Here is a 15,020-nt window from a genome sequence, read left to right as displayed (position 1 = left end):
TTAATCATCTCAAGGCATAAATTAGGAAATGCACTGACTATAAGTTGGAAGCATTCACCGTCTCTGTCTAATGGCTTAACAAACTCTTTAATAAAACTTAGTTTGATATGGAGTAGACGAAAAATTATTTTTTCTCGGCTGAAAATGTAATCGTTGACAAACATTTGATATACCGGCTTATAGAGTCTCACGTATGAGGCACTTCTTCTGACTACAGTGCCTATCTCGTGTTCGGCTGGCCCATAGGCAAAGAAAGCATGGGTACTTTGTAAATCCTCTCTGTTGGTCTGGCAGCAAATTAACCATTTTGAAATCCATGGATATTGTGTATTTGTGCTCCTGGTATTTTAGATGGTTAATTACAGCTTCGTTTCAGCACGCTTTTTCGTAAATACACAGAGTGACCAAATGGAACAGACTCTTAGACATTTCCAATAGGTACTAGAACACACTTCAGACTGCACTTCCATCTCTCTAAAAATAAACGCCAATCATCTGATTTGTATAGTGTAATGCCTAATTCCTGAAGAAGACCTGGGACATTACGGCAATAAACAAACTTCTATTCCTCTGTAAAATATGGAAGAAAGACTTTTTCCTGCTTTCCCTGTTGTGGCACTTTTACGGTATCACCCATCAGATTTTTTCTTGCGGTCTAGAAACTAAAACTTCAGCTGCAAGTTTGAAGAGTTTGAAATCACTTGCAAGGTCATTCAGCTCAGAATGGTTAAACCGATGAGAAGTTGAGATCTATTAAGGATTAGAGGAATACACGTCAGAATCATTTTCTTCACCTGTCTCCGGGTTTTGTCGCTGTTCTCATCTGCAGACGGAGTAAATCCTGTGAAAACTGGTTGTGGTTGTCATCAGAGTGCGTAGTAGGTCTGATTGCTGAGGGGATATCAGGATATGATATTTCATGTCTCTTTTTCGTACCAGTTCCCTTTGTATTAACGATACAAAAATGACAGTCGATTGTGTGATCCACTGGTTCTTACTACGACGTACGGATTCAGAAAGGTGAACCCTTATGCATTTCTTTCATCCAATCATGCAGCATTTCCTCACAGTTCTGACATACAGTATGCGAGGCCCAAGTTATGTGTTGGTCACCAAAAGTAAGTCCAAAGTACGCCTTATAAGCTTGCCTCACACAGAATGTTACATTGCGTCTTTCACGAAAAAGGGTGTAGTACCCAAAAATTAACAGGAACTGTGTGGATGACTTCCATCTTCGTAGCCATTATGTGACATCAGATCTGAAAAAAAATACAATGTCGCAACCATGTCGACAACATAAGCATGTAAGTAATTAATCTAACCGCAAACGACTGGAACGGAAAGGTTCGAATTGAATGAGAACCAGAGAATGGGCAGCAAAAAGTATTTCAGATCTGAAATCAGCAGATCAAAAACATGAGTTTCAAAAAATTGGGTAAGTTGAAAGAACCAGAGATTGTTGAGAGTTTCAGAGGCAGCATTAAGCAACAGTTAACTAGAACAGGGCAAAGGAATACAGTAGAAGATGAATGGTAGCTTTGAGAGATGAAACAGTGAAGGCAGCAGAGGATCAAACCGGTAAAAAGACAAGGCCTAGTAAAAGTCCTTGCATATCGCGAGAGACACTGAATTTAACTGACGAAAAAAGAAAATATAAAAGTGCGGCAAAGGAAGCAAGCGAAAGGGAACAGAAACGTCTAAAAATGAGACTGACAGGAAGTGCAAATTGGCTAAGCAGAAATGACTAGGAGACAAATGTAACGCTTTAGAAGTATATATCACAAGGGGAAAGACAGATGCCGCCTGCAGGAGAATTAAAGAGGCCTTTGGAGAGAAGACAAGCAGCTGTATGAATATCAAGAGCTCAGATGAGAAACCACTGCTAAGCAAAGAGGGAAAACTGAAAGGTGGAGCCGGCCGGTGTGGCCGAGCTGTTCTAGGCGCTTCAGTCTGGAACCGCGTGACCGCTATGGTCGCAGGTTCGAATCCTGCCTCGGGCATGGATGTGTGTGATATCCTTAGGTTAGTTGGGTTTAAGTAGTTATAAGTTCTAGGGGACTGGTGACCTCAGATGTTAAGTCCCATAGTGCTCAGAACCATTTTTGAAAGGTGGAAGGAGTATATAGAGGTTTTATATATGGGAGATGAATTTCGGAGCACTGAAAGACTTTAGTCGAAACAAGGCCCCTGGAGTAGACGACATTCCGTCAAAACTGGTAATAGCCCTGGGAGAGCGAGCCACGAAAAAACTATTCCTTCTGGTGTACAAGATGTATGAGACAGACAAAATACTTCAGACTTCAAGAAGAATTTAATAATTCAATTTTTAAAGAAAACAACTGCTGACAGGTGTGAATATTACCGATATATCAGTTTAACAAGTCATGGTTGCAAAATACTAACACAAATTCACTACAGAGGAATGGACAAACTGGTAGAAGCTAATCGCGATGAAGATCAATTTGGATTCCAGAGAAATGTAGGAAAACGCGATGCAATACTGACGCTACGACTACTCTTAGAAGATAGGTTAAGGAAAGACAGACCAACATTAATAGCATTTGTAGACTTAGAGAAAATTTTTGACAAAGTTGATTAGAATATACTCTTTGAAATTCTGAAGGATGCATGGGCAAAATACTGGGAGGAAAGTGTTATTTGCAGCTTGTACAGAAACCATACGGCGGTTATAAGAATCGAGGGGCATGAAAAATAAGCAACAGTTGAGAAGGGAGTGAGACAGTGTTGGAGCACACCCCCGAAGTTATTCCATCTGTACACCGAGCAAACAGTAACGGAAATGAAAGAGTATGAAGTAAAGTTCAAGGAGCAGATATAAAAACTTTTACGTTTGTTGATGACATTGTAATTCAATCAGAGAAAGCAAAGGACTTGGAAGAGCAGTTGAACGGAGTGGACAGTGTCTTGGATCAAGGATATCAAATTAACATCAACAAATGCAAAGCAAGGATAATGCAATGAAGTCGAATTAAATCAGGTGACGCTGAGGGTATTTGATTATGAAACGATACACGAAAAATAGTAGATGAATTTTCGATTTGTTCAGCAAAATAACTGATGATGGCCTAAGTAGATAGGATATAAAATGTAGGCTGGCAATGGCACTTGCGCCGCGCGGGATTAGCCGAGCGGTCTAGGGTGCTGCAGTCACGGACTGTGCGGCTGGTCCCGGCGGAGGTTCGAGTCCTCCCTCGGGCATGGGTGTGTGTGTTTGTCCTTAGGATAATTTAGGTTAAGTAGTGTGTAAGCTTAGGGACTGATGACCTTAGCAGTTAAGTCCCATAATATTTCACACACATTTGAACATTTTTTTTAGCAATGGCAAGAACAGTAAATTATTGAGGAATAGTAATTTATTAACATCGGATATAGATTCAGTATCGGGAAGTCTTTTCTGAAGGTATTTGCCTGGAGTGTAACCAGGTATGTAAGTGAGACATGGACGATAAACAATTTACACAAGAAGAAAATAGAAGGTTTTGGAATGTGGTGTTACAGAAGAATGTTGAAAACTAGATAGGAAGATCACATAAGTAAAACGCAGGTACTGAACAGAATTGGGGAGACAAGAAATTTGTGGCACAGCTTGACTAAAAGAAGGAGTCGGTTGATAGGACGCATTCTGATATATCAAGTGAAGACAAAATTAGTTCTGGGGGGAGTGGGGCGGTGAGGGGGGGGGGGGGGTGGTAGAGGGAGAGCAAGAGATAAATATCCTAAGGAGATTCAGAAGGATGTAGATTGCAGCAGTTATTCGGAGAAATGCGTGATTGATTTAACAACTATAATAATAGCAAACTCGAATAATTTTTGGGAACATAAAAGTTTACACAATAAAAAATCGAAGCTTGTGCAGATCGCCGAATATCTGAGGTTGCCTATTACATTTTTCTACAAGATATTTTCACAGGAACAAAAGTAATTGGGGTAATAAATCGGACACATCTTAATTACATTATTATTCTATAACGAGCCACCAGAGACGACTATGTGGCGTTCGTTTTCATAATTGGGCCCCTTTATTTTTTCTTTAATTAGATGTTCTAATTATTACTGAAGCTCTTACATTACAGCATTGGCTCGAGCCCTAACTTATAGAACTACAAGACCGTAACAAAAGGCTTTTCCCACGGCTGGAGGGAGCTTGAGCAGCACACGTGTCATAATATATGGTGCTTATGGTGTGAAGAGCGGCTCGTTACATGGGAAGATATCTTAGGCGCTGACGCAATAGATCCAGGATGACTGGGAGAATGGGCAGGAAACGAAAATAACTTTATATACAAATATTAATAAAAATAAATCATGTTTGAAATACTTGTAGAAACTAAGGAGAAGTCTATCAGACATTGGGAATAACTGTGGCATTATTCCATTATAGTAAACTTTGAGTTTTGTTAAATAAATGAAGGGGACAAAGTCACCCCGAGAATGTACGAAGAAGTACCAAACGGTATTATGTCGTATAGTAGATTTTGTAGCTCACCAAGTCATTCTGTCGGCGCTTGGACACAATTCACGCGACATCTCCATGTAGACCACAGTCTTAATAATATCCATCATATCAGTTAATATCAGAAGTGTATTTCTGTAATTTTCGCGGTGATTATTTTCAATAAACTCATCATAAGAGCATCTCAATTTTTCATTTAGTAATGACAGCTATCTGCATTCTTTCAGAAGCCACATTTCATCGGTGTACAGCATGATAGCAATACGGACTTAATGACAGAAGAACAGCATCATGGAGTAGATAGAGAAAGGTCTAAATGCTTACTCAAGAGGTTAGTTCAGGAACACAGTAAACACAAATTGCTTCCGTTAGTGACTTGTTTTTGTTCCTTGTAGCCATACAGCACCAAGGTTACTACGAGGGACAAAGCGTCTGCTTCTAATTAAAAAGGTGAAGCCCGGGAGGGATGTTGCAATGGCTCCCTAATACCAAAATACTCAATATCCCTGAACAGCCTTCAAAAGTTTGTCGATTGAGCTCGGGTTCGCCATGTATGTTGTTTTAAGGAAATCTGTATCTTTTGACCAAATGATCCGTCATTTCCGGCTCTTGTGAATCAGCTAGTTGTACTTTTCTGTTCGGCGGTACTGTTTGTTCAGCGACATGTGCTTGTATGGTCATTAGGTTCGTTAACTTGCAAACATCGATTGTACGCAGATGCAGAGTTTTACAGATAAATGACCATAGCTGGTGGCAGAACCGACACATCTCTGTACTTTAGGATTATTATTAAACAGTTTTAGCCATTCAAGGCTTTGTTAGTCTATTGATAAGTCTGTCCGGGAAGTTTTGTCAAAAATAGTACCTTCAAATCTCTTTTATGTTATCCTACTCTTCCATTCCACCATACGACTATGGAGTTACAATAATTTCGGATCGAACTACAACATGTCGCATTCCTATGGATATTAAGCACGGAAAAGTACACTTCCTGTTTACAGGAAGTTCACTTCAGCGTAGTTTGTCACAATTTCCTTATGCTCGCCAAAGGAAATAAGATCTTACGAACTGTTTCATTGATCGGACACAACGACCTGCAGTATCCTCCTCACTCAGAGAACAGTTTGTGATGCGCTACCCTGTTTCGCCTGCTTGCACTCAAACATACTCAAAGCGTTTAACGGCAATAGTGTTCTCAGTAGGAGCACATTTCCCTGTGAAAGAAACTCCTGATCCTTGCAGCCAGTACGTTGACCGCAGAGTTTACTGTCACGCTCTAGAGCGGCACTGCACATACAGAGCGTGTCGAGGTTACAGCTAGCGAAGCTCCGCGGTTGGCTGCCTGATACGATGCTGTGTCTTCATGCTACCTCTCCTGTACATCGCATTACCAGTGGTGCGCCGGCAAGACGTCGAGAGCGGTTCCAGTGAATCTCATTCTGTCGCGTCTTGTGAGGATACCGGCAACAGTTTGATTTTGTATTTATACAGAAGATAAACCCTATCACTTGTACTGGAAATTAATATTACCGTTGTTCCCTAAAATTTCTGTGTTAGAGCACAGATAAGAATTCACTACTGGCCATGTTAATCCAGTACCAGGAAGAACACCAAAATCGAAATTTTACTTATTATGTAAATTGAACGTGGAAGGAGGAGAAAGGGAAGGAAAGGAACTATTGCCTTCAGCTGCATTGGAACTTTATGCGGAATCAGCGGCGATGAATGAAAATACGAGGGTGAGTCAAATGAAAACCTTAAATTTGTAATAACAAATCGAAATTTCGCGCCGTTATCCTGTAAGTTGATAAGCGAGCTACAAACAGCGTGCAGAATGGCCTGTAGGTGGCAGCATAGTGCAGATGCACACATACAGTCACAGTATCGGTATAAAGATGGCCGCCCCACTTGCGACTTGCACGAGGGAAGAACAGCGTTCTGTTATTCGGTTTTTGCGTAGTGAAGGTGTGAAACCTTTTGAAATTCATCGACGAATGGAGGTTCAGTATGGTGATGCATGTTTGTCACAGCAACAAGTCTACGAATGAAGTAAGAAGTTCGCAAATGGTGTGACTTCAGTGGAAGATGCTCCTCGTCCAGGTCAGGCACAACGAGTTGTGACTCCACAGAACATTGGAGCAGTTGAAGCCATAGTGAAGGAAAACCGCCGAGTCACACCGAATGACACTGCAGTATGTTTACAGAAGAGTCATGGGTCAGAAAATCACATTGTGCATGATGTGCTCCAGTTTCACAAAGTGTCTGCAAGATGGGTGCCTCGGCAGCTGACTCCTGAAATGAGAGAACGTTGTGTTGATGCTTGTGAAGAACTTTTTCGGCGCTTTGAACGAGAAGGTTATGGCTTCCTTGCAAGAATCGTTACTGGGGACGAAACGTGGGTTCACTTCCACCAACCGGAAACGAAGAGAGCGAGCAAGGAATGGCACCATTCCTCATGAAGTGATTTCCATATGTTTGGACCAATCAAAGACGCAATGGGAGGAAAGCAGTTCCGTTCTGATGAAGAGGCACTCCACGCGGTGCATGAGTGGTTGCGCGGACTACCAAAAGAATTTTTTCGAAAGGCATTTATGCACTTTGTAAACGCTGGAGGACTTGCATTGAGCGTGGGGGAGATTCTGTTGAAAAGTGATACACAATAAATAATATTTAAAAAAATATTTAAGGTTTTCATTTGACTCACCCTCGTACGTGCTGGACTAGGATTCGAACCCGGCATCTCCGGTTTACTAGACACCACTGCGTCATCTGGACAGTGTTTATCGCAATCGTGTGGACCATCTCGGCACGCCTCCTGGTCGACCCACATTCCAACGTAGCGTCACCTATCCGCAGTCCCAGTCGTGTCCCCCATGCTTGCTACTTTGTGATTCTCGCAGGAGGTCGAACGTAATTTGGCATCTGCACTGGAGGTGGTAGATTAATTGCGCATCGAGGCGAATAATATTCATGCGAGCAATTGGGATAAAAACTGTGTCCAGATGACGCAGTGGTTAACGCAACTGTCTAATAAGCAGGAGATCCTAGTTCCGAATCCCGGCCCAGCACGCATTTTCACTCGTCTCCTCTGCTTCTGCACTAAGTCCCGATGCAGCTGACATCAATAGTTCCTTTCCTTTCCTTCCTCCTCCTTTCGCCTTCGATTCACATAAAATTTATCACAGCTGCGCATTCCGCGTGGTGTCTGCTCTTTCGGACATACCTGAAAGAACAGATACGGCACATTCATATATAAGAAATTCTACTTATTGTACGTGTGCAATAAAGTAGAAAGAAGACGATTCAGAATTAGTAAGAGATTTGAGGGGGTACAAGCAGCGAAATTTAGTACAGAGAGCTGACACCTTTGGCGGCAACAACTGCTTTATGCAGTTGGGCGTCGAGACGAACTGGGTATGTTGACAGATACGAGTACGTCATTCCATGCTACTACAGTTGTATTATCAGAGCTCACCAATTGTAGAACGTCAGGACAGCACGCCAAGCAAGTAGTCTTGAGTTATCTTACCAAAGAACATTGCCTGTGTTATACGATACAACGTTCTTTCGGACATGCATGCATGTCCGAGTGAATAGGCGCTGCAGCGACTGCAGCCGTCGAGAAATACAGGAAATGTATTCGTGCACGAATGGCCGAAGCGTCTAAGGAGACTGCTCGCATAAACCTGATAACCTGGGTTCGAGTTCTCGTCCAGCACAACTTTTCATTGCAGTCATTCCAATATACAGCCGACAATGGTTCATATTCACAATTGCGAATACTTTCCTGTATGGGGTTATCTTGTTGCAGGATAGCTTCATGGTGACCTTGAAGATGATACACAGTTACATCTGGGAATCGTAACAGCTGTTCTCCAAATTACTGGCAAAGCGCCCAGCAAGTGACTGTTCTGTATACACTATGGCACCTCACTCACGCAGGATGTTGGATACGTATGACGATGAATGCAGTTAGGCAACATTGGTTCCTCTGTAGCCTCCATACATGAATACGTTCATCGCGATGTATTGCGCAGAGCAGAGAATCGTCTGAAAAGACGACCCGTCACTAGTCCTGTGTATAGTATTGTTGGGTGCACCATGGTAGTACACAGCCCATCACTGCTGCTCTGTCTATGTAAGCTGAACAATAGTCGTGTGCAGATAGTCCGTGGAGTTCCAGACATAAACGCACTGTCCGTTTGCAAAAAGCCTTTTCCCGAACAAGTGCTCAAAAGTGTCCGATCGACCTGATTTGTATGCGAACCACATAACGTAACTCTCCTGCAGGTCCTCTAATCTCTTTTTGGTACAGTCGTTTGACTATAAAAAATGCATACTCACTAGAGAATGCTGCTCTGTTTGACTATCAATCTACATGCATACTAATACCATGACAATGCAAAAATCAGGAAACATGTTATTAGAAATGTCACATTCTTTAACGCTTGTTAACTCAAATTTATTTCAATAGAAAGTAAGTTTCAACTTGAAATTACCTAATGGTAACCGTTATACTGGACCGAGACTTGGAACTCCTATCAAAGAACTATCGTTCCTGATAAGTGTGCAAGAAAGGTCTTAAATATGATTTCAATCAAAAGGAACAAAATGTGCACGTGTTTAAACTTGAAATGACATGATGTGTAGTTTGTGTTGGACGGAGATTCGAGAAAAGCACGCAATATGATTATAAAAAAAAGCACAATCAAACGTTAGACATCGAATTTTTTCACCCGTAACTCAGATGACAGGAACTGAAATGACGAGTCGAAAAAGTTTTGCCTTACCAGGATTCGATCCCAACATACATCGGCGCTATTTTCTAGCTACGAATAGACTTTAAGTATCAGTTTATTTCACAAGTAGCGATATGTGCGCATGTTTGAACTAGAAATAACACGGTAAAAAATCCATGTCTGACTGGGAGTCAAAACCGGCAGCAATAGTTATTGTTGACAACGCACGAAGAGACGTTAAAAATCACCATTAATTTTAACTTTAGTTTGGTGTGCGCATGCTACAGCTTGAAATGCCAAGATGGAAATTTTTGTGCCAGACCAGGATTCGAACCCAGGCATGCGGATTTCGTGGAATCTAGGGGAAACAACGACACGATGGAACAGTATCCTTCCGAAAGAGCCAATCCTGCAAAAGTGGGTATCTGTGTTTGAATTTCGGTCCAGCATCAATATTTTCAACACATCAGGTTCAAATACCATAAGAAACGAGTGCCCTGTGACCTTAAAGGGGGATTGATTCACTAATAAGATGAAATTTGCGAAGGCTTACTGTTAACTTTCTACTTGCCGCGTCCTCCCCCTCTGTTTGGCCCAATCAATTCCCACACACCTCCAATCGTTATTGAAGGGACACAACGTTTAATGTGGACTTGGGACCACAGTGCAGTCCTACGTGGTTCAATTGGCGTTGCGTTAAATGTGAATCGAACACGGGCCTAAAGCATAGAAAGATGCAATCATTCCGACTGACAATCGCTCTACACTTAGAGCTAGTTATAATTTTGTCGTAATGGAGGACACTCTACAAAGGAAGAGAACTCTGACTTTATGGAAATAGACTACAGCTTATTGAAAATATTGTAAAATCTATAATTTATTTTGTATTCCCTAATATAAAATCACATGGCGCCCATCTGTACGAACTGGCAACATGGTAAGAGGCTGGAATTTCTACATGAACCACTGCTTTCCACTTTAGCCACCTTGGCGCTGTGTGTATTAATGGTACAGTGGCAGTCATGGGACAGTCTAACAGGGATACTGAAAATATGTAGCGCATTCACCCCTTTACTTAATAAACTGCTCTTCCTTTCGTATAGTAACATACGCAACGGCGTTATGAACATTTCTCATGCACCATATGACGTGAAGGACATTGATGTAATCTATCACTGCAGGCAAAATTTTCGTTAAAAGGTAGAATAATTCAGAAATTAGTGCCGATTTTGTTTGGTGTCTTGACACGTAGATTGCTATAAGTAAATTTATCAATCGTCATTTTTTATTTGAGGTTCTAGAATTGTTCTTGCGGTGAGTTATTGAATGTTAGACGTTCGAAGCTTGTGATGATCGTTGCTTAAGCATTAGGAAACGGTGCGCGAGACGGAAAAAACAGGCATGGGATGGAGGGATGGAGGCAACATGAAACATTTATGCCGTGTATGGGGTAAATGTATCGAAGAAATCACATCAGAAAATACATTTCTTGTTCCAAGCAGTATTCTTTCGACGTGAAATATTCGCCACATTAAAGAAGACCAGTGGGCTTTGATAAACTAGGTTTTTTTACGGTTTACCACTACAGTCCACGTCATTCTACCTAATTACCGGCAAACAGTACGAACTGTGACAACTGAATCTCCGTGAGACACTTGCATTCCTTGGGCAATGTTGGGGAAAAAAGAAAGAAAGGAAGATTTTGGCTGAACACACCACCGACTACAAGATCATTAGAGATAAAGCAGGGGCTCGGTTGGAAAGCCATCACTACCATACCTACCCTGATTTTACACCCTCAAACGTTTACCTTTCTCGCTCCTTATCGTGCAACAATCAAGAGGATTTCTTTGCTGATGAAAATGCAGTCTTGCTCCAGCTGCCAGAGACTGTGGTCATGTCCATGTGAGTTGCGTTTGCGTGAGTGTGTGCGTGTGTATGTTGTCTAATTTTGACAATCGCCTTATCGCCGTGTTAGCCAAAAGCTAATTTTGTGACAGTCTTTTTGTTGTGCCTTTCTGTGACTCAGCATTTCAGCTATATAGTGAGTAGCAACTATCCTTTTCCTTATATTGCTACATTCCGTCCTGGATTTTCCACTGTTCAAATGGTTCAAATGGCTCTGAGCACTATGGGACTTAATATCTGAGGTCATCAGTCTCCTAGAACTTAGAACTACTTAAACCTAACTAACCGAAGGACACCACACACATACATGCCCGAGGCAGGATTCGAACCTGCGACCGTAGCGGTCGAGCGGTTCCAGACTGAAGCGCCTAGAACCGCTCGGTCACAACGGCCGGCTTTCCATTGTTTGATTCAGTATAAACTTGATTTGACGACATGTTTATCTCTGGACCAGTAGATTTCGAAATGAGTGGAATTCAGAAACTGTCTGATCATCACCAGACTGTTTTCGTTAATGTGGGAGAGTATACTGTTGATGATTCATATTTCTCTTATATTTTTCTGCTATATTCAATAAACCAACGAGGAGTGGTATAAGAATGCACTGTTCTAATGCAAATGATTTACAACTTACCATGGTAACTGTACAACGAAAATCTAATTTAATGAAACAAATATTGTACATAATACGAGCCTGAACAAAAATAAACACATTATTAAGATATTTCACAACGTTAAGTTCTGTGTGATACCCAAAAAACGTTTAGGGTCTACTAGAAAAATATGTAAATCTGACAATGAGTGTAGACCCGAAAAGAGACAGAGTTAACAAATTATTCAGTGCCACACATAAATCAATCAAATTATGTATTCACGAAAAACTAAAAATTATATCAGTTTAAGCAGAAAAATATGAATTTTAACTAGGGTAGAATGCCGCAATTTCTTACATTTTTCCTCTTTAGATCTTGCGGGCACTAAGTCACGGTTGCGATAAGACTTAAAATTCAGAAGTTAAGTTTTCCTCAGCGATTATCGATCCGGAAGTTTGTAGCTCAGAAAGAGAAGAAGTAAAAATATGAAAAATTTTCTATGTCACCAGTGAGGCTGAGAGAAAGAACTATTGCTTCTTCCCCATCACAAAGTGGCCACGTTATCACTTAGCTAGTGTGCCAGTACAGCATACAATATGTTCTCCTCATTAAAATGCTTATAGTGATTGCCAACGATCTACAGGACCAGTCCAAGATCCCTATGGTTGCCAGGATTGTGTCAAGCAGGGTGTGATGAGGAAGATCTGTTCACACTGAGAGCGTCAAGAAAACATTATTCAGAATGAAACATTTATTAATCAGAAATACAGGATTGTCTTCGCCAAGCGATGGCAGCTCAGTCAGGCCAGCAGCGCCTGCAGGGTGATCTACGAAGCGCTCTCGTTGAGACTCGCCATCCGGCTCAACCACTAATACTCGTTGTCGTGTAGAGTTGGACCCGCAGCCTCCATGTAGGAGACAGAGGCTGGCAGCATCATTGTCGGCTGCAGGACTGTGGCGAGCAGCAACAGTGTCTATCCTTCACGATGGGAGATAGCGTACAGTTTCTCGGCCCTGCTGATCAAGCATCCAGTAAGTTAGCAGAATTATAGCGGTGTGCACCCCATCAGTGATGACTCGGAAATTGGCGCTGCCGCTTGCGACTCCATAGATGACTGTAGACGATTAGGTTCACAGTGGGTTGACTGACATAGCCACCTCTGTATCACGGGACTAGTGCAGCTGCGAGTGACAATAAAAAAGGCGTCGTATTTACCCTGGCAGTTTCCGTGCGCTCTGCTGCGGTGGGGATAGCAATGACATCACGTATAATCTCTCTCTTCTCTGCTGCATTAGTGGATGAATAGTTACTGTTCAATCATAACTGGGTTTTCCTGCACACTCTGCTCTGCCACCAGTACAACGATACATCTGTCTGTTGCCATGACGTCATTGTGCTTCGTCTGCGAACTTTGGCACCGGTCCACTGAGGCGGCTTACTTACGGTCCCGCCAGTGAAGAACTTCAACAAATTTTTAGTGTTTGCCTTCAACACTATTCCCGGGGTGCAACAGTTCGAACATTATGACTTACCTCGAATTAAACGATTTATTGAGAAATAGTCAGCACGAATTCAGAAATGGACAGGCGATCTCAAATTGATTAGATATTTGTCGATTTCCGGAAGGCTTTTGACACTGTTCCTCACAAACGATTTCTAATCAGATTGTGTGCCTATGGCGTACCATCTCAATTGTGCGACTGGATTCGTGATTTCCTGTCAGAAAGATCAAAGTTTGTAGTAACTGACGGGAAGCCATCTAATTAAACAGAAGTTATGTCTGGTAAGTGTTATAGGTCCTCTGCTGTTCCCAGTCTATATAAACGATTTAGGAGACAATCTGAGTAGCCCTCTTAGATTGTTTGCCGATAATGCTGTCACTTACCATGTCTTAATGTCATCAGATGATAAAAAACAATCGCAAATGATTTAGAACGAGATATCTGTTTGGTATGAGAAGTGGCAATTGACTCTAAATAATGAAAACTGTAAAGCCATCCATGTGAGTACTAAGAGCAATCCACTAAATTTCGCTTACACGATAAATCACACAAATCTAAATGATGTGAATTCAACTAAATACTTTTGGATTACAATTATGGATAATTTAAACTGGAACGTTCACATAGATGATGTGCGGTAAGCTAACCAAAGACTGCAATTTGTTGGCAGAACCCTTAGAACATGCAACAGGCACACCGAAGATACTTCCTACTCTACGCTTTTCGATCCTCTTCTGGAATATAGCTGCACGGTGTGGGATATACATTAGATAGAAATGATAGTGCACATCGAAAAAATACAAAGGAGGGCTCCGTTTGTATTATCGCGAAACAGGAGAAAGAGTGCCGTAGGTGTGATAAGCGAGTTGGGGTGTCAGTCATTAAAACTATGACTTTTTCGTTGTAGTAGGATGTCTTCACGAAATTTCAATAACCAGATTTATCCTCTGAATGTGTAAATATTTTGTTGGCGCTCCCCTAGTAGGGAGAAATGATCATTGTCTTAAAATCAGACAGTAGAACATTAAAGAAACAGATTGAAGGTGGTCCACTAACCGTCTTCCATGCACTTACTTGTCAAATGCAGAGAGGTAATACATATGTGGATAGAAGAGAAAGTTCACAACATAAAATTTGAGAATAGTTGTAGAGGGGGGGGTGGAACGAAATTCCTGGAACCAAATCACAGATCGGGGGGGGGGGGGGGGGGGGCTCTGAGCACTATGGGACTCAACTGCTGAGGTCATAAGTCCCCTAGAACTTAGAACTACTTAAACCTAACTAACCTAAGGACAACACACACATCCATGCCCGAGGCAGGATTCGAACCTGCGACCGTAGCGGTCGTGCGGTTCCAGACTGTAGCGCCTAGAACCGCTCGGCCACCTCGGCCGGCAATCATAGATCGGATAACCTAAAGAAAATTATTTATTGGAAATGAGAAGAAAATACCAAGTGAATTTAGCAGAAAATTTCTGAACAACTCCAAGATGTTGATCGATGATTACATTGCTGCCAAACATATTCCACAATGTTGCCAGTTCTTCACTAGACAGACCCGTTTGTGCAGCGAATGTGTTTCTTGAGCTGGGTAGCACTAGGGAAGCTCGCACTTCGACGATGAGTCGGCACTTGTTGTCACGTTGACTGATGGCCGGAAAACCTAATGTGTAGGCCAATTAGTCTTATTCGCATTTCTGTATCTATGATTTGGGTCTAAAGTGTAGTTACGTATAATAGTCAAATGCACCAACTGCGACTCAGACATCATAAATACAGAGCAAGGGGAATTATTTTGAGGTC

The sequence above is a fragment of the Schistocerca nitens genome, chromosome 3 (genome assembly GCF_023898315.1).
Source record: "Schistocerca nitens isolate TAMUIC-IGC-003100 chromosome 3, iqSchNite1.1, whole genome shotgun sequence".
NCBI lineage: Eukaryota > Metazoa > Arthropoda > Insecta > Orthoptera > Acrididae > Schistocerca > Schistocerca nitens.
Note: the sequence above shows the minus strand (reverse complement) of the source record.